Below are 25,442 nucleotides of genomic sequence, written 5' to 3'. Positions count from 1 at the left end.
TTATTTTGAGAATGTGGGGAGAGACACCCCGATCCCCTGGAGCATGCCATCTCCACTCCGGCGTTGGCGACCTCACCGTGGAACACATGGAGTGGTGGCCTATATGTAGCTTAGGTTAGGGTGGTGCCTGAGGGGTCATTAGGGATGTACAGGTAGCCCATTGACACTAGTTTGGCACCAGAGGGAGATTCCTAGGGGTGGGGGAGATAGAGCTCCTTAGCTTTACTGGCTACAGTGTCCTGTCTGGGCCAAAACTCTTTCAGTTATCAGGGTCCATCTGATCAATATTGAATAGATGTCTCCACATTGGAAAGTTTATTTATTTATTTATTTATTTTGGAGCCAGGGATCAAACTCATGACCTCACACTTGCATAAGCAGAAAGTTTATTATACTTGACCACCTTGTATTACCTATGGGAAAGTTATGACAAGATCATTAAAATAATCTAAGAATACAATTTTAAAAATAAATACACAGGTACTCCTTTTTTAATTATTCTACTATGTGGCAGCTGAATTCTTCAAAGGCAATAAAAATAGTATTGGTGTTTATACTGTGGACTCTTCCAAATCATGGTAGATATTAAAGAAATGATTGAACACTAGTTAAAGTATTAAAGATATTAAACACAATCAGTATAACCAGAAAATGATAAAGAAAGGGAAAAGGAGATAAAGGAAGAGAAAGAAGAGGAGGAAGGGTGAGACCAATTGTTCACATTGAAATAGCTACTATTAATATTATAAATTAGCATGTAATTTTAGAAAAATTCAATTGTATACTTTAAAATGGTTTTAAATTTTTACATTATAGAAAATGAAAAATAAGTTTTGTAAACTTCGACTTCATAATCAGATCATCATAAACTCTTCTCCATGTAAGTGTGCTTTAATGATAAGTCTGTTTTGCATTCTTATTAATGTATTTTTGCAGCACAATTTCTGATCGCCACTGATGCTCAGAAACAATATCATCTCACTGAGGATCTGGCACCTTGCATGGAGTTTCTTTCCCTACCAACCCTGCATAGACTTTAAAACTTCTTGTACCTTGAATTCTGATTCAATTCTGACACTGAATTCTCTCTGAAGCACATTCTATGATTTCATCCACGTGGATGCCCTTTCTGTCACCCTATGCCAGGCCACCAGCTCAAGTAGGCATCTTTAATGGATGAACTACTCACCCTATTTGAATTGTAAAATAGTTTCTAAGGTGTCAGGCTTTCACCTCTATGTGAAAGCTTACCTGTTCTGCTATGACCTGTGGATTTAATTTGAATAGTTTGAAAAAAAGTTAGGAAAGAATGAAGGAACAGGATGGAGATATGTCATTTTTTAGAATAAAAAAGTTAATGTTAGTTCAGCATTTAATAAGGACCTAACATTGATAGTCTAGGATTTGTTTTTTCATTAGTGCTTAGATTTTCTGGGGGCTGCCCCATGCTTTCTAATGCAAAGTGTGGTTGCTAGGGCCACATTTTGAATAACATTGGTTTAAACTAAAATCAATAATCAGTGACAAAAATGTGATTTATTTTGAGTTATTCTCTATTTTCCACGTTAAACTTTAAAAAAAAATTAATATTTATCCTCAATGTGTTTGCTATGCCCTGATATTTAGAATGATTTTTTTTAACTTTTTCTAATGTAGCTGAGACACTTAAAATCACCTTCCTGTATGCAGAGATTAAAGGGAAAACAGTACCTTGATTCAAAATTTGATCTTACTTTGTATTATTACCCAAATTTGTTACTATATTTTGTGCAGTTCAGAAAGAAATCTTTAAGATGCACATGGACCAATGAACTGTTTGTATTCCATTTTAGATTTTTCAGCTTATTATTCTCCAATTAGGATGCACATTCTTTTTTTCTTTCTATTTATGACAGGAAAATTTAGAATGCAGAATTGCTATCTGTGACAGTTAATGAGTTTTTAGGAGAAAAACTTGTTTGTCCTTGTAGGTATAAATGTACCTGCCTGTGCATGTGCAAAGAAATGCTTTGCAGTGATTACCCTGCATAGTTTCTGTGATTTTAAAAGTTCTAGCCATGGAAAAATCTTTGAAAAGACTGAGTAAAATGCCAATAGTCAAAGTAGACTGTTTCAATTTATATAAAAATGTGCTAAGTGAGAGATTCAATTTTTGTATAAGACAAAAGAATATTTATACATTAGAGGAGATACTTGTCAAATCCAAAGGGACTGAAGTGTTGGTGATGTGTATGAACTTATTTTTGTAGAAACTAGAGGATAAGATGAACAAAACCTGGAAGAAGAATTTATGTTCCTCCAACTATGCCCACTGATGTAGAGAGCAGTCATAACTGATGATGTTACACTATAACATTCAAACAATTGAGCTGTTATTTTCAGAGAAACACAAAATGAACACATGGCAAATATTTTTTCATACCATTAATGAAGAAACCAATGCAATGTTAGAACCAGTTCAGACTAGTTTTGTAAGTATTTGAAACACACACACATATAAATTTAGAAATGCTTTATAAATTTGCTTAGGGGTAAATTTATTCTTTTTAATAATAAAATGTGATACTTAAACATCACTTTTACAGAGTAGAAATTGATTATATCTTTATTTCTAATATTTATTAGTGCTTCTAAGGGCAAAAATAATTTGTGTTACTATGTGTTTTACAAATTCTTTCCTACAAAACCATCACGCAGGCCTTTTAAGAGAAAGTTCATTAAGGTACACACACCTATTAATTCAGACTCCTAAAAACAGCTAGATCATGTCCATCACTACAAAGAAAGAAAATTTAAGAAACTTCTTTCTCATTGCAAAATTTAAGCATTGTTTTTTTTTTCTGTGCATAAACTTTTCAAATTTTCTTCTTCACATATTTTAATTTCCTTTCTCTATAGTCTCCTTAATCTTTCACTGAGACTCCTAAAACTATACAATTATTTTTTATTTTGTTTTATGTTTTGTGCAGGTCACAATGGGATAGGATGGAAATGTTATCACATGAGGAAATGTTATCACATGATATGTCGCTAACACTCACCAGAACTCTTTTTTCCTATAGCACAAACATCAGAGAGAGGAACTGAAAACAAGGCTTTTTCATATGCAGATGATATACGACCTCTAGATAATCCAAATAATATGAGGGAAATGTTATAACTCCCAGCCTACTAGATGTCCGATACACTGAGCTCATATTTCTCACAGTCAAAGAATGAATTCTAAGAAAAGGAGGTTAAAAGCAGAAAATATGTGTTGAGGAAAAATTGCTTCTGTTTAGGAGAGACAGGAGTCCAGGAAAGTGAGTTGCTGGGTTCCCCACTTCTCAGGGAAGGTTTATAGAGCAAAACTCGAGGTGAATATAAGGTGGGACAAAATTATGGTCAACTAAGAAGATTTCAAGTATTGTTGCTTGGGTAATATTGATCCAGTGGTGAAGCAAGTCTTGCAAGTGTACATGGTAGTAACAAGAATTTTTCCTGGAAAGGTTGGGTGAGGTGTTCTTCCTGGCCCTCCACTTTGGTGACTGATGTCTATTTAGAATATCAATCATTATAGTTTATCCTAGGCAAAGTACATAGGTCATTTTATCTTTTGCCTTGAGGTCTGGCCATTAAAGAATGTGCCTCCAACCACAGTTGTGATGTATTTTCATTTTCTGCACTGCTCCCTTGAACAACTAGCTCTGTCTGACTATCTGTCAGATTTCTGTCTATATTTAACTGTCTATAATATTTAACTGTCTATAATATTATGAATTCCAGACCATAGCCAATAACCAAAGTGTTACTGGTGATTGGAAAAACCAGTTTTGTAGGTGTTTCTGGCAAGCAAATAAAACTATTTTTGAGAAAACAGAATTGTCCCAAAGGGTACGCCTGATTAGTGATTAGATTTCAGGTGAGGACATACACTGGTGTTGAAAAGATTTTGGGAGGAAGTAGTCTGAATTAGAAAGAAAATTAATGAGGCTATTAATGGAAAGCCACTTGCAGAGGTATTTAATCCTGTTTTGCCCCCATGTATACATACCTGACTAAGAAGCCTAGTGAACCAGGAGAGTCCAGTGCCACTCAGGTGGATTGCAGTCCAGATCGAGTGAGAGATGTTATGAAAACTTGCCTTGATATCATACTTCCTGTTAAAAGATCTTATCACTCTGCCAGCTCTTTGAATGAGGTAGGCCATTCTGGGAGGGAAGAAAAGCAGGCTGACAGCCCTGATAATGTGCCCTAGGTTTTGCAGCTGGAAAAGACATAGATCAGAGCGGTGATTCAAGAAAATCCTGTCCCATATGGATTCTGAAAAATATGCAAGCACTAAAACATTAAGCTACCTTTGTCAGCAATCTCAGATTCTAATATTTTTTCCCTATCCTGCTAAGTTCTTTTATTAGCCACAATGATAATGATGCTAATAATAATCTACTTATTCCAGCCTCTGGAATGACTTAATAATTTATTATCTTCACTTTTGTCTAAAATTCAGCACAATTCAGCCTTAAAAAAAGAAAAAAAAATTATGAAGTTACATACAGAAAATGAATTATGCACCAAATTGTAAATATTCCATTTCTTTTGCTGATCTGAAACTCCCCAAAGAAATATGAACACTTGATTTAAAATTCAGCTGCAGTGACATTTCCTAGCTGGAAAGAATGCTTGCACAAATTCACAAGTATTTGCAAGCCGATAACTTTTTTGGTGGATACTAGTACATTTTAATGTGTTTTTAAAAAACCATCCTATGTTGAAATTCTCCAAAATGAATAAAATATTTCTTAGTGGAATCTTATTCTGTGAATAGACTTTTGCAACATTTCAGCAATAAGGGACTTTGCATAGCTAACTTCATGTTAGTAAAAAAGCATGTGACTGCAACATCTTCCTTGGAAAATATCGAAAACCATACAAGCACCTACTGTTGCACTGCATATTTAACTGTTATACATCTTGGCCAGCTGATATTCCATAACTGAGAGGTATGAACCACTGACTTATAAAAAGAAAAGGGAAAGTCAACCCACTGTGATTTTACTCTTTCCTCTAGTAGACTTTCCAAACATGTGCAAAAATAAATTAACCTTAAAGAACAACTGTTAATATTTTTTCTAATGTTTCTCATTTCTTTTGGTTGTTTATTACTCTAAAGTATTGTTCAGTCATGAGAAAGCTACTTTCCACTCTGTCCCTCTATGTTAAATGATACATTGGGGGCCAAATCTAAAACCTATGCAAGTATTTTGGACATGTGAGGCAAAAACAGTAAAGTAAGTGAGCCAAAGTCCATTATTTCAATGATTTCATGTGGAGGATAGTGGATAGAGGTATATATATATATATATATATATATATATATATATATATGATGGAGATGCAAAGATAAGGGCCTTTTAGAGCCACAAGCTTAAACCCTACCAGTGTGTATGGTCAAAGATTAAAAGATAACCCATTGTGGTCACACATCACACGAGGATCAAAATGCAATGGATTAAGATTGAGTGTTTGGCCTTCATCTTCCTCATATTGATTTATTATTTAATTTAGTTACAGAGTCAGTCATTTAACAGAGCATCCTCATCTTTTCCTGTTCTTCTTGTCACCCACCTGAGTTCATGCCCAGACTCCTTTCTTTCTTCTTTGATCCTTGTTTGCTGACTAAAAGGTCACAGAGGCTTCAACTTGGGGTTAGCATTTGAGATTTGCTCATGTTGAGGGTTCTTAGTTAATGTCAACCACTTTAGGACCTCTTGGAGTATGGATGGACACTGACTTTGGTAACTTTGAGTAAACTTTTATACTTTTGTGCCACACCATGGTTGCAAGTTGTGAGAATTTCACAAAGTACAAAACACACAAATATAAACTGAATACCTTTATGCTGCATGAAATAGAAATATTTGCATATCAGCAATAGAAGATGACTTATATATATATATATACTTATTGAACATATACGCAGCATATATTTAGTAACTATATACTTATTTGTAATGCATTTCAATCACATAAAGTCTATATAGTGGAAATAAATATACTCCCCAATCTGCTTGTTGTCAGATACACTGAGTTCATGTTCCTAAAAATTAAACTGAATTCTAAGGAAAAACAGAAGTTAAGAGAAGGGCATCTTTATTGACAGAGATAGCTTCTAAGGGACAGGAGAGGACCAAATAATATGTTGCTAGTGAGCTCATTACTCAAAGGGAGATTTATAGAGCAAAACTGAGATGCATAAAATTTGGATCAAAATCATAATCAACTAATAAGACTACAAATATAGCTGGTTAGATAATATGGATCGAATGGAGGAGCAGGCAATAGATCAAGGGCATATTGGAAAAAACAAAGACCTTTTTTCAGGAAGGGATAGATTGGGGGCTCCTGACACAAACCAAGATGACTGATGTATAACTAGACTGTTGGACCAGTTGAGTATCATCTTCAATTTATTGCTTATTCCTTATGTGTGTGTGTGTGTGTAAAGAGGGAGGATGTAGTCCTGGTCCTACCATCTTTATCTTAAGGCCTCTCCATCAATAGATTAACCTTCAGCCATAATTGTAATGTATTCTCACATTGTACACTGACTCCTTTGAGGTCCTAACCCTGTCTGACTACCTATAATGTTTCTACCAAATTTAGCTGTATAAATATTTCCCCCTCTGAAAAGGTACCACTAACTACCATGAAGAGGGCACTTATTTTGGTTTCTTATGGCTGGAAGAAGTTTCAGTTGTGATCAGCCATCAGAGATATACTCCAGAGGGTCTACAAAAGACTCTTGGTATATGCCAAGCATTTTTTTCTTGGGTAGACACGTAACTTTAAGTCTGGTGGAGACAATGTCAAGGAAACAGTTAAATATGCATGAGCTAAATAACGAATTGAACAAGATTATTATTAAGGCAACCAACAAATATTTCCACTAGGAAGAGCCAGTAATGGCCTCCCATCAGGGGGTAAGGAGAAGCTCCAGGAAACTTCAGAATCTGACACGGAATTAACCTGGAATTTAATAACTTGGACAGCCTTTGAGATATTAGCAGAAGGATCAGGAATGTACACAAAACATTCAGCTTTTACAATTGCTCAAGAACCCCCTTGTGCTGCTATTAGACTGTCTCATACCATCCAATTTATGAGGACCACTTGCCTAATTAATTGCACTTCTTCATTTACAAGAGAGAAACCAGTCTAAGTGCCTTCTAAGGCCTGTCAGGTATAGTTGAGCAGGGCTTTGATATGTTACATGACATCCTTTAATCCTTGGAAAGGGAGAAAGATAGATGCCAAATGATCATACCGGAGAAACATACTTCTAGACCATTGATGTCATAGACAGGATAAGTTTTCAGGTTTGTCAGTACTTTTAACACCACTGCCTTGTAACCTTCCAAATCCTAGTGTGTATTTTTCCATCCATACAGGGGTAGCCAGGGCCAAATTGGTTCCACAGGACTAAGGAGTGCTGTTTCGGGCTTCCCATCTAATTCCTGGGTGAGTAAACCAGTTTATTGCAAACAAGCCTAGTCTTAAATTATAAAGTTATGGTGTGTATACATTTCTCAGGAATTATCCCAAGTATTTTTATAGTAGAGTTAGGCAAATGAGAATAAGAAGGATTTATTTGTTCCCAACATAAGGGGGCTTTTCTGTTATGTTATTTCAATAGTTGGGATTGACAATATATGATCATCATCAATATAAATATTGACCTTCGGCCCTTCACTTAAAGTCCTTATCAGAACTATGAGCTTTTGCTAGATGGGCATTAGTTCTAGGTGCAGGTGAGGAATATTCAGTGTCAGATTTAGAGTCATTACTATGTACATTGCCTTTCTTTTCCCCATTTTCCATGAAGGAACTGCCATCACAGAAGAAGGTCAAATCAGGATCAGAAACAACTGTGTCTAACAAGACTTCTCTGATTGCATATGTATGAAAAATTATCTTATTTCAACCTCAATTTCCTCCATTTCTAGTAGAGTAGAGGGTATAAGGAAGACATAACTTTATCTGAATAACTGAGCCATATAGAAGTAGAGACTGGTATTTGTGTAGCCTCCCTTTGGAAGAAAGAAGTCCTGCCACATTGTGAGATGTATATATAGTATGATATTTACCTAAAGTCAGCTCAGATGCCTCTGGTACCAAGAGAGCTATGGCAGCCATAGCTATAAGGCACACCAATCATCCCTTTGCTGTAATATATAATTCATGACATGGATATCCTATAGGAGGTGTAGCAGATTCTTTATCTTGTATAAGCACTAACAAAACCAAACCCATCTTTCATCAACACATAGTGTCCTGTATGTAGACTCAGTGTTGGGACACTATAAGTCCTTGCTTAAGCTTATGGAATGCAATTTGTGAATCAGGTTCCCAGGTTAAAATTTGAGTATTTGCCTTTTGGGCTGCCTTTATAAGCTGATATATGGTCATGTGGTCTCACCGTATTCTGCTTATTCAAAAGTGAATAACTCCTGTGATTTCATGGAATCCCCTCAGCTATTACTACAGTTTGTGTCAGGATGTCCCCCTATAGCTTCATACAGTCACGGGGGCAGGCATCTAGAATTTGTGATTGATTCATGGTCCAATGCTAAGATTATGGTATGAGTGCTACCTATACCCCAGGGTGAGTGTGGCCTATATACAATACAATGGACAAAAATAGTCTGTGTGATACTCCTTTTTTGCTCATGTGACTTTTGGTATCTCATTCCGGCATGAACTGTTACCTTCTGCCATGAGGAACCTTGCCTTAGAGTCAGCCAAGTATAGACAGAAACATCCACAAACTGAGAGCTAAATAAAGCTTACCTTCCCTAATTTGGGTATTAGGTATTTTGTCTCAGCAATGAGATAAAAGTAACCAAGACAGAATTCAGTACCGCAGAAGAGGGATTGGTGCTGTGATTATAACCTGACCATGTTATTCAAGAGTCTTTTGAAATGGCTTGTGGGAAGACTTTGGGAAAGTTGGGAGATATCACCTGAAATAGCAGAGCTGGAAAAATGTGGGCTCTTCTGTATGGGAGATTCTAGTTAGAGCTCAGAAAAGCAGAAAGCTGATAGAAATCCTGTCAGTAAAGACAAGGTTTGGAAGGTTTCTGTTGAGAAGAAGGACTGCATTGGCTTCTGGACTGCAGGAGATGTATGTTATGGCTTGACAAAAAGTTTGTCTAATTTTGCTCATGTTCAGGGATTTTGCCTTTGTTTAGAGATTTTGCCTGAGACTAATATTAAGGGTGACAGACATGGCTATTGTTGGGGATTTTTAGCCAGATTTTTGTTGCAAATCAAGAACAAAGAACCCAGCAAGATGACTTAAAATGTTGTGAGTTTGGCCAGGAAAAACAAAAAACAAAAAACCTCCAATAAGGCTGTGGACTAAAAAGATAGAGCTGAGAATTGTCTTCATTGCTGAGAAAGAACAGGAGGATATAAAAGATGGCCTGAGGTGTCAAAAGAAGCAGAAGGACTCCACCATTTGTAGTCTCAAAATTGTTAAAATGAAAGACTTTGCTTTGAGGAGAAATTTGCAGAGCACCATGTTCCAGAATTATGTTCTAGAATTTCAACAGCAACCACACCAGGTTACAAAATAGTGGCAGCTTCACCAGGTTTAGGATTGACAGTTGTGGCCACACAAGGTTCCCAAATGGCCATAGTCACACAAGATTCCAGAATAGTGATAGCATAGAGAGTTTGTTCTTCTGAGTCAGTTTGAGAATGCTCAATATATAGGTACTTGACCTCTATAGCCAAAGGAGAAGAAAGCCTGGCTACTGTTCCAGCTGGCAGTGGACCTTGGCATCATCTATGTAACAATGGTTTTATGCACATGCAGAATGCATGAATTCTGAGGTTAAAAAGTCTCCCACTCTGATTTCAAAAGAAGACCTGGGAGAGCAGGCAGTGTGCTCCTATGAGGGCAATGTGTGAAGCTGAGAGTGAATCCAAAGGTGCAGTGGAGACCTCAGAAGTTTGATGAAGCCAGAAATATGAATCATCTGAAGAAATATGCAAGGAGGGAGCAAAGTGAGCTTATAAGAAAAGCCGTGGGAGCTACAGCCACTGGAAGTGTAGCCACACAAACCCTTTGGAGCTCACAGTTTATCACAGAATGCTTCAGATGTTTCCCATGGAACTACAGGACTTAATATTTGCTCTCCTGGTTTTTGGACTAGCTTAGGTCTATTTGTTTTGTGTTCCCCAGTTTGTAACTTCTGGAATGGAGATGCTTATCTTCTGCCATTTTATGTTGATAGAGTTTAACTTTTCATTTGTATATGGGGCTCACAGCTAAGAGTTTGCCTTAAATCTTGGAAGAGCCTTGGAACTTGGACTCTTCAGCCGTGCTAAAACTGTTAGAACTTTGATAATTCTTGAAGATTGATAAATATCTTTTGCATAAGGATATGCCTGAGTCTTTGGGAGGCCTGGGGAAAATATTATTTCTGTCAGCATGTCTCCCTAAAGTCTCATTTGGTCATGGGTACTGCCTTATTTAGCCTGTGAGCTAAATAGAGCTCTCCTTCCTTAACTTGGGGTGTCAGAAGTTTTGTCCCAGCAATGAGAGAAAAGTAATCAGAACATCTGTGTTAGGGTCTCAGATTGTGAGAAGCAAAATATTGTTTTAATTCTCCCTTCTCCCAGCCTTTGTGTTACCTTATATATGAGTAGTCCAAAGTATTTTATCTCAAGGCTGCAGAGTTGTGCCTTAGATCTAGAGACCTTATAACTTTTGGCTGTTAGAAAATTCAGCAGAGCATAGGTTCCTTGGCTAGAGAGCTCTCATTAGGAAGCAGATAACAGTATATCTACATATTGCATCACTGTGATTCACAGCATCCAAAGTCAGAGAAAAGGATTTACACCAAAAGATGAGTATTGCCTGTAAATACTTGAGGAAGCATTGTCTAAGTCTTTGGAGAGGCCTGATTGTGGAGATTTTCAAAGGCAACAGGAAACTGATAATCTGTATATAAAGGAAACAGATAATCTGTATATAAAGGAAACAAAAAGAAGGCTTATTTTAAATCTAACACTGAAAACCAGTGAACATCTTCCAGTATCTGAGAATGAAGAATGTAGAAATGATTAGGTACTATGTGGTGCACTGACACTACTGCCTCATTTACCAATCTAAAGTCTTGCACCAGTTTGCAAGGGGATTGCTAGTGGTAAGGAAAAAACAGTGGGATATTTGAGATGCATTTCATCAGGGTTGGTCTTATTGCTCCTCTTAGTCATATTTAGGTCATATTTCAAGACTTATTTCTGTCTCCATGAGAGGGAGGCGCATATCTGACTGGTATGCATGTATGTCATAGTATTCAAGCAAGATATCTTTCCCCAAAGGAGAACTGGGCTTTCAGACATGATTATAAAGGAACAGAAGACGGAAAATCTATCCCAAATATAGCCTAAGGGTTCTTAGAAATATCGAGGTATCTCCTCTCCAGTGACTTTCCAGTGACCCCTTTCACTGGAATGTGATGACTGTGAAGAAGACTAGAATTGAAACAAAGGACCAAGGGACACATGCCAGTGTCCAGGAATAGGCTTGTTCCTTTACTTTTGACAGTCGTGATTATCCAAGGGTCTTCTGTGGAGATGGCTGTCTAGTGAGAGCGAGAAGCCAGGGAACGTTCTGGGCCCCTTTAGTCCTGTTGGACCAACTGGTAAGGTGGGTCTAATCCCTGAGACCTCCATCTAGGTGATGGTACTCTGAATTCAATGAATTACCTTTGCAATTAGGGTATGGATCAAGGGACTTCTTTGATGGCTTTCATCACAGTCCTTCCTAAGGTAATCTGGATTTCTCCAGTAACTTCAGGTTTGTTAGTCACCAAGTAACTAAAATCTGAGGACAGAGGTCAAGTTTATGCCTTGCAAGAGTTTAACCAAGGCAGTCACATTTTCTTGATCTCTTTGTTTTCTCCTCCAGGTCTCTTCCTGTCTTGGCCACAAAATACAGAGGATGCAATACTCACTGAAGTATCAAATGAGCTATCTGGATCAAAACCCACCTTTTATAGCTATTTCCAAGGATCTGAAGTTGACTAATTGCTGTGACCCATTTGACCCATGGTGGGTCCTAAGAGGATGCTGGCAGAAGATTAAGAAAAGACATATAGAAAAAGGAAGGCTGGGAACACATGGGACATAGTTCTCTGATGGAGACGCAGCAACAACCCAGTGTAGTTTGCATATTTATGTGCAGTAAAAAGGGGAGAAACATATGATGGGGTCCAAAGTGCAAAATCTCAGTGTTTTGCTGAGATCCCTGTTATGCTGTAGTTCACAGAGAGGAATACCAAGGCTGGACGCCTGCTGATATGTAAGTGAGCTAGAGGTCACTTGCTTACAAGGTCTATCTCTGGCATTCCACATTTCTGGGACTGGCTTTGCTCTAGCTTTAAAGAATTCACAGTTCTTTGACTCAGTCTGAGTTTAGTCACTCCCCGCAAGTAACAAACATATCTCAGAAGTAATCTGTGCTTGTATTGAATCAGGATCCAGGGATGTATGTTTCATCAATGCCTCTTATAAATGATCTAAGGAAACATAGGAGCTCTCATATTTTTCCTCGTGAATAGTTGACAATTTAAAATAATTGAAGGTTGGGGCTGGGGATTTAGCTCAGTGGCATAAGCGCCTGCCTTGCAAGCAGGCAGTCGTGAGTTCGATCCCTGGTACCGATAAAAACGAAAAAGACAAAAAAAAAAAAAAAAAAAAAAAAAAAAAAAAAAAAAAAAAAATTGAAGGTCGTAGTTCTTGTCCTCTCTAGACCTTCGAGCATACGTGTCTGAAGAAGTTTATTCCAATCTCCTGTCTGATTGGTGGGTCAGTATTAACCTTGTGTAGGGACTTCTTTGGCCCCAGCAGGAAGCACCTTTTTTCCAGGCTGTCTGTCTTTTAGCCTTCTAAAATTGATACAATATTCATCTCCAAATGTGATAGCAGCTTGTAATGCTGGTATCTCTCACTAGACATTAATGTTTAATGTAAACATTAAGTAAGTCCCCTAAATATTTCTATGTACTTATCAAGATGGCTTAAAAACTTTCTCTCTCTTTGAGGCCACTAAGTACAAGTGAAGGGAACCTCAGTCTCAGTAACAGTGGATGAAACTATGATCAAATCACCTTGGAAACTTCATGCTTAGGATCCAAATGGCAAGGGAAGGGAAGCTATGACTCTGAAGCATCTCCTTAAGCCTTAAGTGCCAAACATATCTGGTTTTCCTGTAGATTACATTTAAATTTTGAAAACAAGTGAAGATTATCTTTTGATGCAAAAAAGTCTGAACATAGATAATTCTGACCATTTTCCCTCACTCAGAGTACAATTCTAGCTGTGAAATAGTCTCATAATCAATACTTGCCTTGCATTCCATTTTGTTTCTAGGAGATAGGCAAGACATACATGAATGCAGAAAAATATTAAGCACCTCTTTTTCAATATGTAAAGGTCAAACAATTTCAGAGCTTAAGAGTGAAGAGTAAGATAATTTTGAGTGACAGAACTTGACACGGAGTTCCCCAAACACAGTAAAGGAGAAAAATAGTCATCCCTTTTAATCCATACTTGATTTTTATGTACTCTTCCCTAGGATGACCTCCTCCAAAGCAGATGGTTATTTCTGAAGAGTGACCAGAAGATAGATTGTGTTGGACTAGCCATCTTTAATGACTTGAGCTTCTATGTTCCCTAGAAACTCACATTCTTAATTCCAGCATGTGTTTCCAAAAGTAAAAGCTACAATTAATTCAAGCTGTAACAGTCATGTTTATAGAAGTGAGCATTGCTAGCAACCTTAAACCAATACTGAGCAACTGATTTCTAATGCTTTGAAAGAAAGTGAGGAAAAAATAAATTAAAAGGCAAATTGGAAGTGGTTGAAGCACTCCCCAACTTGCAAAAGAGACACAGCTAAACATAGACAGGTAATGGTTCTTAAAATTCCTGCCTTGGGCCCTAGGGCAAAGAAGACCCTCAAAGCATTTGTGATGTCTACTTAATCATCTAGGCAATCTTTCTCAGCAGTAAGACAAGGCTGTGTTTTACTCAAAATCATTTCTAAAAATTTTATATCTGTATCTCTACAACACATTTATGAAACTTGAAGGTTAAAATATTTCCCTATCGTTCAGCAACCATAACTTAACACATTAGCAAAAGTAGCTTCTTGTCTTTGGAAAAACAAACACTCCCCTTTCAATGGGTTTAACTTAAAATTTTTTAGTTGTTGAATAGGAGGGAATGGTTGAGACAGTTCAGGGTTCCTCACCTCTAATGTTTAGTAGAAATATGCCTCTAAAAGAAGACCAGAACAAAGTGACAGAAAAAAGATCAGAAATGAGATCAGAACAAGGAAGTCTTTTGTTTTCAAACCTATGGTAGGTTGTTGAGAGTACCTGCCCATGAATCATTACCCTCAGCAAGGAGAAATGAGAATGGGGAATCTCAAGAGCTAAGATCACCTCCTCTCCACTAGAAGATTAAATCTGATCTTTCAGTGGGGCAGAACAGGCTCAGCATCACCCTCTAGAATGTAAAGGGGAGATCAGACCAGTCTATCCCTGTGAAACTGCTCCTTCAAATATTAAGAATGGCTACTGGCTTATTGTTTTTTAATTGGAAGTTGAAGTTCCATTACTTATTAATAGACATGTATATTTCCTAAATATAAAAGATTTCATAAAAAGAACAATTTTATAGCATTTCATAAATTGACATTTTGGTTAGTATATAAGTTCACTAGGGGATGCTCTAACATTACTTTTTCCAAGTGCTGGTGTCTAACATAAGGTAACAAACCACAACAGTCAAAACAAGTCAAACAGCTCAAGCAAGAAGCGTCAATAGTCAGCAACAATTACATCAAAATGCAGAATATACAAAATAGGAATACAAGATTTTGCCTGCAAAAGTAAAAGATGTCATCAAAGAAATGTTATAATCATCCTAAGTTCTCAACTAAAATTTATCATCATTTTAACAAAAAAAATGTGTAAAAGCAGTCAAGACATAAAATATCAAGGAATAAGCAACTGACAAAAAAGGGTAACAATTACGATTACCTAAATGAGTTGCCATCCAAAATCTATGAAGCAAAAGCAAACTCTTACCTAAATCCAATTATTTCACTGGATCCTAAAAATGACATAGAGCCAATGACTGTAACTACCAACCTACTAGATGTCAGGTGTGCTAAATTTATGCTTCCCAAGGTCACACAATGAATTCTAAGGAACAACAGATGTTAAGAATAGGTAAAATTATTGAGAAAGATAGTTCCTGAGAGCAGGAGGGACCCAAAAGTGGGTTCCCAATGAGCCCACTTCTCAAAGGAAGTGTTATAGAGCAAAATCACTAGATGGGTACAGTAAGGTTCAAAACTATGATCAACCAATAAGATTACAAGCATAGCTTTATAGATAATACTGATCCATTGGGGAAACAGGTTACATAACCAATGCACATTGGAAAGAACAAAGACCTCCTTTAGCAAGAGAAGGATCAGTATTTCATTCTCCATTCCTAGAGATGTCATCTACCAAGGTGACTAATGTCCATTTAGACTTTATTGGACTAGGTTAATATAATCTTCAATTTATCACTTATTCCTTGAGGAGGCAAGTGGTCCTGGTCATACCATCTTTATCTTGTGCCTGGCCTTCAACAGATGCTATTCCAGTCATTGCTGTACATTTAACACTCAAGTTATGACCATCTGAAAATATTAATAACCTGGGATATGATCAGAATTTTAGGTTTAACTTATGTCCAAAGTCTTGAGTAACGACTCACATGTCAGCCACTTTTGAGGTTATGAACAAGGACTCACAATGTCAGAAAAGTGTATGTGAGTGTACATAAGCATCAGTCTGAATCCATGAGTGTGTTTGTGGATGTGATTTCAGTCAATGCTATACACGATCACTAACATTACTGCTACAAAAATGGCAAGGGAAAACTAAAAATTAAGCTGGGAAGGAAGGGAAGGTAAAGGAAGCAATCCCAAGTGGAAAGAACAGTGTTATAAAAAATACAGTAACAGAAAATGTAAGATCAATTTTTAGTCTGAAAAAATTGAAACCTAGTGCATCAGAAGCAAGTCCTAGTGAGATGCAGACTTTCCCAAGGAAAGCAAGACAACAGAGAGCCAGATTACTGATATTCTTATGGAAGGAGAGTCCCCTTCCAGACTATAACCACTATCTGTTTCATTCTCCATTCTGTAAATGCCAATTTGAATGGTAAGCACCATATGAAATTAATGTTTCTGATATGCTTGGCACATTTTATAACTTTGGTGAATATACTAGGGAAATTGTTGATGTTTCTGATAAATGAAACACATTGTACAACTCTTTTTTATTATGAAAAGGTTAGTTAGGGGTACTTGAGGGGATTCAGAATACATTATGGGTATTTGCATTAGTTTTTATGGGAAAAATAGTCTCAGCTTACATTTAACTTCCGTTACAATCAGCTTTCACAAAGCAAATGAATTTTTAAGTCAAGGGTCCACTGTAATGTATTCTCATATTGCACACTTGACTCCCTTGAAAGCCTAGCCTTGTCTGACTGTCTATAATATTTCTACCTAATTTAGCTATCTGTAATAAGGTGACTGATAGGAATAGTTTATAACATTTATTTTCATAAATAAAGAGTAGAGTATAAAGCTTATAAATTAAAGTGCTATGTTCTTGACTACTCTACTAGTATTAATCATAATTAACCATCACTCAAAAGAATTCTACAGATACCTCGGGTTCAAGGCAACTTCAATTTATTTTAAAGGCAATCTAAATGTCTATCCCAGAACATACTATGGGAGCAGAATATGTGGAACAAGCCTAATGATGATAGAATTTAATGATTATCTCCAAAGGCTTGCTGGTAGAAGCTTCTTAACTAAGTACCTGTAGGTTGGATGATTTATTAGTGGATTGATTGATTGATTGATTGACAGGAGTTATACTACCTGATAGAGTCCTATATAATTTTTTACCCTGAAATAATTGGTAAGTAATCAGGACCTGGTCTGGCAGGAAGACACAGAGTTAGCTTCTGTAAGAGGTATCTTTCAGAAAGAATTAGGTGTCTAAAAGAAATAGAAAGTTACTTAGAGTAAAGAATACTAGCGAGAGTACATTATAGAAAGGGTGATGCAGGTGTGCATAGCCTAAGAGATTGGATCCTTCCCCAATTTGATGTCTTTTGAAACAGTTTCAAATTAACCAAATGCCAGTGGAATAAAAAGTTGATTGATTTTGTGCAATACATTTTTTCTAGATAAGCTAAATTGTTTTACACATGGTGAAATTATATGCAAAACACATACATAGTTGCACATACCAATGAAATCTTAGCATTACTGCAGTTGACACAGTAACTAAAAGCAATAAAGCTTTCTATTATTCCATGAGGTGTCTGTGTTTGTCTATCTATATTTGTCTCTTTCTCATCCTTTCTGAATCTCTCACTCATTCCTTAATTCAGCAACTCTCCCATTTTGGTCTTTGGTTTATCAATATCTCAAAAGTCAAACATGACCAGTCCTCTATATATCAAATTTTCAGATTTTACATTAACCTCTGACCTATAGCCCAATTTAGCGCAAGTATTTATATTTATGCTATTCCCTAGACCTATACATTTTGATCAAAGAAAAGACACTCCCTGTTCAGTGCCTTTGGAGAGCACTTTGCAGGTACCATCCGTTCAGAAAAAGCAGTCACCCAATACATGAGATTGTGACAAGGTATAATGTAATGGTAGTTATGCGAACCTCCAATAAACCAGTGCTACTTCACAGATTACTTGGAGAGAAAGTCTCTTAGCGTGCTTGAAGAAGTATGAAATGAATTTCATTTCCTTCTCATTTGCCTTGCTTCTGAAAGGTTTCATGCAAGATATGTGACCAACTATTATAGTACTAATCCATCCATGACAGAGCTCAATTTTCTCTGAGAATTTACTTCTGAATGGGCTTCCGAAATACTTGAAAGCTCAAAATTAAAGTATACTGAACAGAGCAGCTACTGAGCTGTGGACAACTGTCAGTCAAGAAAACCAGTGAGAACAAAATGTAAATTAGATTTTATTTTATTTTATTTTTTAAAGTGAACTATAATGATGAGGTGGTAAAGTTTTATAGCCCATTTCCAAACAAGAACAATAAGTAGGGCAGTGGCAAGAACTGTTGTTGTGAGCTTTTCTCATTATTGCAAATGAAAATGGGAAATTATGTTATGGAAACTCTAGAAGGAATTTGCAAAGACTATGGCATGTCAGATGCACTCTTTGTTCTGGTGGCTGAGAAAGTGGAATGAGGGAAACTGTCTGCCAGTCACTTGAATAATGTCTTTAAAACAAGTGATACTGCTCATGGTATTCCTATACCAGAGTGCAGTACAGTGAGCCCAATTTATCAAAGACAGTTTAACATAATAAAATGGCAAGACTTTGAAAATTCAACACTATTTGAAACCACAATATTTGGGATATTAGATATATGTTGGACAAAAATGACAAACATGGAAGGATTTCTAATTATTATAATTTGTGGAAATACACAGGAATCCAAAGTTTATACTTAATGCCATTAAAAACCAACATCTGCATTATGTACAGTAAAAGTTCAAGAACACGTAAAGGCCTCTATCTTGATCTGAAAATCAAGCATTCTATTAGCAGCTGAATAGGCAGGAAAATATGAAAAAAGTAATGCTTTCATCAAGTTCCCAATTTTCAGTATGAGCAAAATAAATTCAGCAGCCAAAAATGAAATGGACTTTTTCACTGAAACAACACATTTAATTAAGAGGTATAAGTAAGAAATAAACCCAGGGATGCTTTATTTGAGTTAAGTGCTTCCAGATGTTGCTTTTTTAGGGTCGATGGAACATTTCAAGAAGGCAGTGACAAGTAGTTGGAAAGACATATGTGTGTACCAAAGTGGTTTTGAAAGACATATCAATCTCCAGCCTTACAGGAAGAGATATTTGAAGAGAGAACCGGTAGAGAGATGAGTATATTTGGGTGTGATGATGCTAAAGGGGTAATAAACCACAATGTAAGATATCTAGGAAGAAGCTGTCCTCAAATTTCATTCTACCACTGGAGTTGGATTTCCTGGATCTTGTTTATTGGCTACTGCTTTCTGCTTTTTATTTTTGTGTGTGTGTGTTTTGAACAAATAGAAAATTATATTTCCCCAAAGTGGGAACCCAATCAAATCCATCAGATAAAGGATAGGAACAGATTTCACAGAGTTGCATGAGCTCTCTCTCCCCAAAATTGTGTACTAGATGGACACAAATCTGTGTAATTAAATTAGATTTATTATATAAAAATTTCTACATTCTCTTCCCACACACGAAAAAGAGGAAGGCAGCCAAAATGCTAAAAAAAAAATCCTAAATATTCTATTATCTCTTCAGGATGATAGTCCAGGGACATGATTTAAAACTCCAGTTTGATCAGAAGCTAGGAACTGTGGAAAACTGGCTGATCATTTTGTTTTTATTTCTTAACTTTTTAAAGGCCAAATTCAATGTTAAAAACATTTTTCTGGTTTTAGCTGCAGAAGGTGATCTTTGTCTCACATCATCTCAGTATAATAACTTAAACTTGTCTTAATAACCTATGACTCCAGAAAAGTCATTGTGGCAAAAGACCCATTTAAGTATTCATATAAGCACAAGGTGCAAAATACCATCTTTCATAGAAGGCCTTCTATGAAAGTGAAAATTTCAAACGTGATATATACTTCCTTAGTAAAATGTTGGTAACCAGAGTGAATAAGATAGAGTGAGAAAGAGAGACAGTGAAGAATGATGTTTCTAAAAGCTGTAAGTGTATAAAAGAAACTGAAAATTCAGTGTTATACTGCTGCTCTAGTGGAATACACTCAACAGTTGAAGAGAAGAATTTAATTAACAGACCTATGGAAATGAGAGCCCCTTATTATAGTCAGGTCGAAATATTTTTTGATGGCTCTTTTTTAATCATTTCTTTTAGATTTGGGGCAAACTTTAGAAGAGTCTTTGCCAACTAGAGGAAAATTTGTTTGGTTTGTAGCCTGTCATGCTATTGGGAGGTGTGGGAGTCCTTAGCAGGTGAGGTTTAGTGTGAAGTCTTAGGTCACTGATGATGTTCCTTTAAAAAGGATCTGGGTTCCTTGTTCCTTTCTTTCACTTTCTTACCTCATGGCAAATGAGTTGCTCTGTCACACATTCCCACTGTGATGCTTGCCAACTGGATCAAAGCAACAGGTCAACAAACTGGACTGAAACTTGCAAATTGTAAGCAAAGTTAAACCTCTTTATAAGCTGTGGATCTTTTATAGCATCAGAGAGCTAAATAACACAAGGAGTGACACCAGCTGACTTACCTGTTCCTAATTGAAAATTTTTGCAAAAAGTGCTGAATTAGCATCCTGTTAGTCACATTCCAGGTGCAGCTGCAATAACTGTATACTATTTTTTTTTTCTGTTCTCTGCCAAAGTAGTGAAAGAGAAGAGACAAAAGACAGGTTCATATCATGCAGTCAAGAATGCTAATGTCAGCAGCACAACTCTTCTAAACAATACAGAAGAACCTAAAGGCGAAAGCAAAAAGTTATAAGCACATGTGTTTTACATGGGATCTGACCCATATTGATTTCTGGAACTTCAGGATAGCTAGTAACTTAGGACACTGCTCAGTCTCCAAGAGAGTGGCATCTCTTCCTGTTCCTCCTCTCATTCTTCCTCTACCACCTCTCCTCTCCTTCTTCTTTCTTCTCTCCCTTCCATCTGTATCAGTTAAGGTAAACTATGGTTTCAAATTTAAAAATATACTATATACATATATATATATATTATATTGACACTGGTTTCAAATTTAAACATATATATTATATATATATATAATATATATATATATATATATATATATATATATATATATAATGAGGGTGGATGAATGTAAAACAGCTCTGTACATGCTAGCAAGTCAGACCATGGGAGGATGAAGCTGAAAGTGAAGGCCTGGCGTGCACTGCAGACTCCAGTGTAAGTGTTGAAAGAGCTGAAGCATTTGTGTTGGAAGACTGAAGATTCCTCATTGGATGCCTGAGGGAGCTGGACACAAATGTATAGAAACAACAGCAAAGACCACGGGTGCTCTGAGTAAGCACCAGGGGATGATTTCCTTCTTCTTTCACTTTCCTTCCATTCAAGGACAAGCCTATTGGTGGGTGCCACCAACAGCCATTGTGGGCCTTCCCTCCTCACTCAGCATCCACAGACACACCCAGAACTACCATCCACTAATCCCCTAGGCATGCCTTAATCCACTCGAGTTGGCATCACAGTTTACTATCACAGGCATTATTATCACAGTGTGTTCAGGATCTAGAGTAGCATTATGTGGGATGCAAGTTTAAGAATCAAAAGTTCTGAGTTGTAGATACATTACTACCATATTTGTTGTTGACAAAGTCCTGTAAGTTAACTGAGTGTCAGTTTCCTCAGTGATAATTAACTCAATCCTATTTACTCTCCATAAATATTGTAATAAAAATTGAAGTATATTTGACTTATATATATTTTTAGTAAAAAAAAAAATCGTTGTTTCTATTTTTGACATCTGGAGCTATCATGTGGTACCAGAACACACACTCAATCATCTTTCCTGTACTTTGGGTTTAGCACATAATCAGTAGAGGATCAGCAACCTGTCTATCTATCTAGTTATGAAATTCGTATAACCTGTCTCTTCTCTGTATTTTGTCATTAGATCTTCTCAGACCAATTAAAGGACAAAGTCATTTTACTGATCTACAAACTTATAACATATGTTCCACAAAGTTCATTTGACAGTGCATGATACATATGAGACACTAATTTGATTTTGAATTGCTACAAAATTTTAAAATGTATTTCAATTTTGTGAGTCTCAGTTGTTTTTTAAACTTGGTTAGTACAAGTTTTTTCAGTGTGGTGTTGCTGCTTTTATTAAAAAAATTATGTCACATACATTTTTTGAATGTTATAGTTATCCAAAAAATGTCTAGTTAATAACAGTCGAATTATCCAGTATTAATAGTTCCATACACCACACTGTGCTTCAGTTGGTTGTTGCTAATTACCTCAATTAGTAGTCTCTTATATTTTTGTATGGAAGATATTCTGAAAGACCAAGAACTAAGACAAGTTGTAATTCTACTGATACAGTTTTTATCACTATTCTAGAACTTCTGGAACTTACATTCTCAGAGTTATCTATTACTGCATGCTTTTTGACGGAGATGTCTGAGCACTGAGAAGATAAGGCATACCGAAGCTGCTGGCACTGAGATTACCGTCAGTCAGCTGGCATCTCCCTGCTTCTGGTCTGGACATGTCTTACCTTCTCATTTATCCCCTGTGATTATGGCAGAATAACACAACAAAGAATTGTGTACTGTGAGTCACAGTAAGTAAAAATGGAGCATAAATACTTTTCATCTGCCAAGTAAGTATTTTTATTCCATGAGCATCGTGGTTTTTGTATTTAAAATGACAGATCCTGTCACCAAAGGTCTTAATATTATATTGAAAAGATATCTGTATTACAGCAGAGGTTAAAAAACTCATTTATTTATAAGACTCTCAGGTCCTGGAGAGGTCTTCTGCCTCTTTCTCCCTGCAGACAGTTAATATCATTGAAAATAAAAAGTTGTTATATTATATGACAAGGCATAGTGCTATTAAAAAAAAACACAGGCTGGCCAGTGCCAGAAATGTGCTCCAATGCTGGTAAGCCCATGGCTCTAATTGGAAAAAGTAAGTATTTTGCTTTTTTGTGATTCTTTTTTTCTTGTGTTTCTGTTTTTCTCCCATCCAGTTAATTTGCATTTTAGCATGCAGCTTTGATACAGTAAAAAGTCATAAAACAAGTTGTAGGAAACACTTCGGACTTTATTTTGGGGTTTCCAATTCAAGAAAAAATAAAACTACCCAAGGAGCAGATGAAGGAGGAGAACTGATGCTGGAGCCAGCTGGAGGGATGGCATTTCTTACCGAGGCTACAGAGAAGCTTGCAACCTTAGAAAGGCAAGAGACAGTAAACCAAAGGAGCTGGCTAAATTGAAAAGGGAGGGTCATTCACTCCCCTGCAGCTGGAGTGGCCTTTCATTGCCTTCATGCCTGAAGCTTTGGAACTTAGCTAAAAGAGTGAGGGGTCTCAGTGACTGACACTTAACACCTGCTGTACACAGGATAGGTCACTGTGATGCAGAGGCACTTTCACCTCCCATCAGACACCCACTGGGAGTTCCTCCACGGGACTCCTTGAATCTATATAGAGCATCCAGCCCACCACTGAGGCCAGTGGCAGCTTGTCCTGCTGTAGGAAAGACCACGGAGTGAATGGGTTGTGGTAGTCTAGTATTACGAGGACCAACAGTCACAGACTCAGAGGTTATTACAGGAGTCGCCAGGAAACACACGAATACACTTATCTATAAAAAGGAACATAAAGCCACAGTACAACTCATTGAAAAACTTGTTTTACAGTCCTACTTGAGGATACAGCTAGTGAGAGAAAACAGTATGTTTGAGTCCTTTTTAAAGTCTACAAAATTCCATTTAACTTTTCTTCTCTAAACCTAGACTCATAATAAGTGAGGAAAAAACAGCTGGAGGGGTGTTGATAATTTCATTTTTTAATTTGTCTTCCCTGCTGTAGGCATTCTTCAACTCAAAGCAACACTCTCAGCTTCTTTCATTCTGCTTGTGTTGGAGGTAAAACCAAATTAGATAGAGGATTTTCATCAGTCAAGGCCACAGACCACCTTGAATCAGTTCATCTAGAAGGGATTTACCTAGTGGTGCCGGACAAATGGTTTTGCCAAAAGTGCTGGGGAGAATTCACAGTCATCTACAATTAAGGAAGGAGGGGAAGCCTGTGAAGGTACTTAAAAGTTTATAGGAGGGTGAGATGGGTGATGGAGCTTAAAGCACAGTTTTACTGTGTCCCACTTAGGGGAAGATATAATTACAAGCTTAGAGTGTAAATATGGACATTTTTCTCTAATTCTAAAGAGAAATTGTGACATAGGTGTTTTGTATATTAAATTTAACGGTGAGATATAAAGTTTATTAGTGCAATTTGTGCTATGATTCTAAGATCCATTGTGTGAGTGGTGATCATGCTTCCTCTCGATGTAGTGCTACCAAAGTTATCACAGCAATATATAAAATGTTCATTTGCAGAGATTTTGGGTGATAGATCATACCAGGATAGATTTGAAATCATTTTCAGTTCACTAGGTCACACCAGTGAAGAGAAAGTTATAATGGATACAGGATTTGTGATTTGGACTACAAAACTGTTTCTTAGAGATTTACTTAATTAGTACACTCAGCGATAGTGACTACTTGAACCCACCTGGGTTTGTTATGGTGGTATTGAGGTTACCGGTAAGAAGTAAATATGAATACCCAGTTGGCAAAAAGTGGCACATGAAATGGCAAAAGAAGTATCCTCTATTTTCTTCCCTCTGTATGACTGCTAATCATAAAGTCTTCATTCCAGGTCTGCTCTTCTGTCAAAGTTGAATAGTTTTGCCAATGTGATCTACATTTTGAGGAACGACACAGTGTCATTTGACTGAACAGGTAGCTAAGATCAGAGTTCCCAGTGAAGTTTTCCTTTTTAAAAATCCTAGTTCTCTGGTTAGTTTATGTAGATGTCTTCCTCACTTAAATTTAGACAATGGTTTTGATATGATATTAGCCAACTTCACTGCTGCTTTTTAAACTTTGTCTATTGTGATTCACAAACATATTTTAGATGAAAATCTTATATGGTCAAAGTACAGAACAGCGGTTCTGATTTCTTTTATGATATCACTGTGAGTTATCTTCTGGGGATGAGCCCAAAACAGGTCATTAGAAGGAGGAATAATCAGTCTTATGGGTAGCTTAAAAATTATATGTACAAGATGCAAAAATATTTCAGAATGTGCTTTTATACATAAGATCAGTATCAGTGTCCTCCAACAAGCATGTGTGAAGTGCCTGCACAATGTAGTCAGCATTGAATCAAGTCCTGTGTTTTGAGCAGGGAATGAGTGTGAGGAAAACATGGTTCTTATCAAGTTGTTTTACTTAGTGGAGACAGAACTGAGCATTAAAATAACTGAGCTATCATAAAACACTCATGAATGCAAAGAGAACAATGAGTAGAAACCTAAGCCATAAAATGGTAGGACTGGAGGCAGAAAGATGAAAAATTCCAAATAATTTTAAGAAGGTAGTCGGAAATATTAAATACTCCCACTTATGCAAAGCTGAAGCCTATATGTGATTACAAGGGAAAAGAGAAAAAAGCAGGCAACAATTGGGATAATTATCCAAAATGGTGACAGAAATCTGTAA

The 25,442-nt window shown here is 36.7% G+C and overlaps 1 long non-coding RNA gene across 2 annotated transcripts in view; it reads left to right on the top strand.

The window, feature by feature from the left end:
• The window catches only part of LOC134471790 (uncharacterized), a 40,029-nt gene extending 16,689 nt beyond the window's left edge, over positions 1 to 23,340 (top strand). The window contains exons 2-4 of one of the 2 annotated variants that reach the window (XR_010041447.1): positions 7,431 to 7,500; positions 11,963 to 12,355; positions 22,272 to 23,340. This is a non-coding gene — a long non-coding RNA (uncharacterized LOC134471790). Of the gene's footprint in view, positions 1 to 7,430; positions 7,501 to 11,962; positions 12,783 to 22,271 lie in introns of those variants that run through there. The other variant, XR_010041446.1, reaches the window with a different exon arrangement.
• Positions 23,341 to 25,442: the final 2,102 nt, after the last annotated feature.

The sequence above is a fragment of the Cavia porcellus genome, unplaced genomic scaffold (genome assembly GCF_034190915.1).
Source record: "Cavia porcellus strain 051 isolate PalLab524CR breed Dunkin Hartley unplaced genomic scaffold, mCavPor4.1 scaffold_20, whole genome shotgun sequence".
Lineage (NCBI taxonomy): Eukaryota > Metazoa > Chordata > Mammalia > Rodentia > Caviidae > Cavia > Cavia porcellus.
This window is presented reverse-complemented; position numbering and strand designations above follow the sequence as displayed.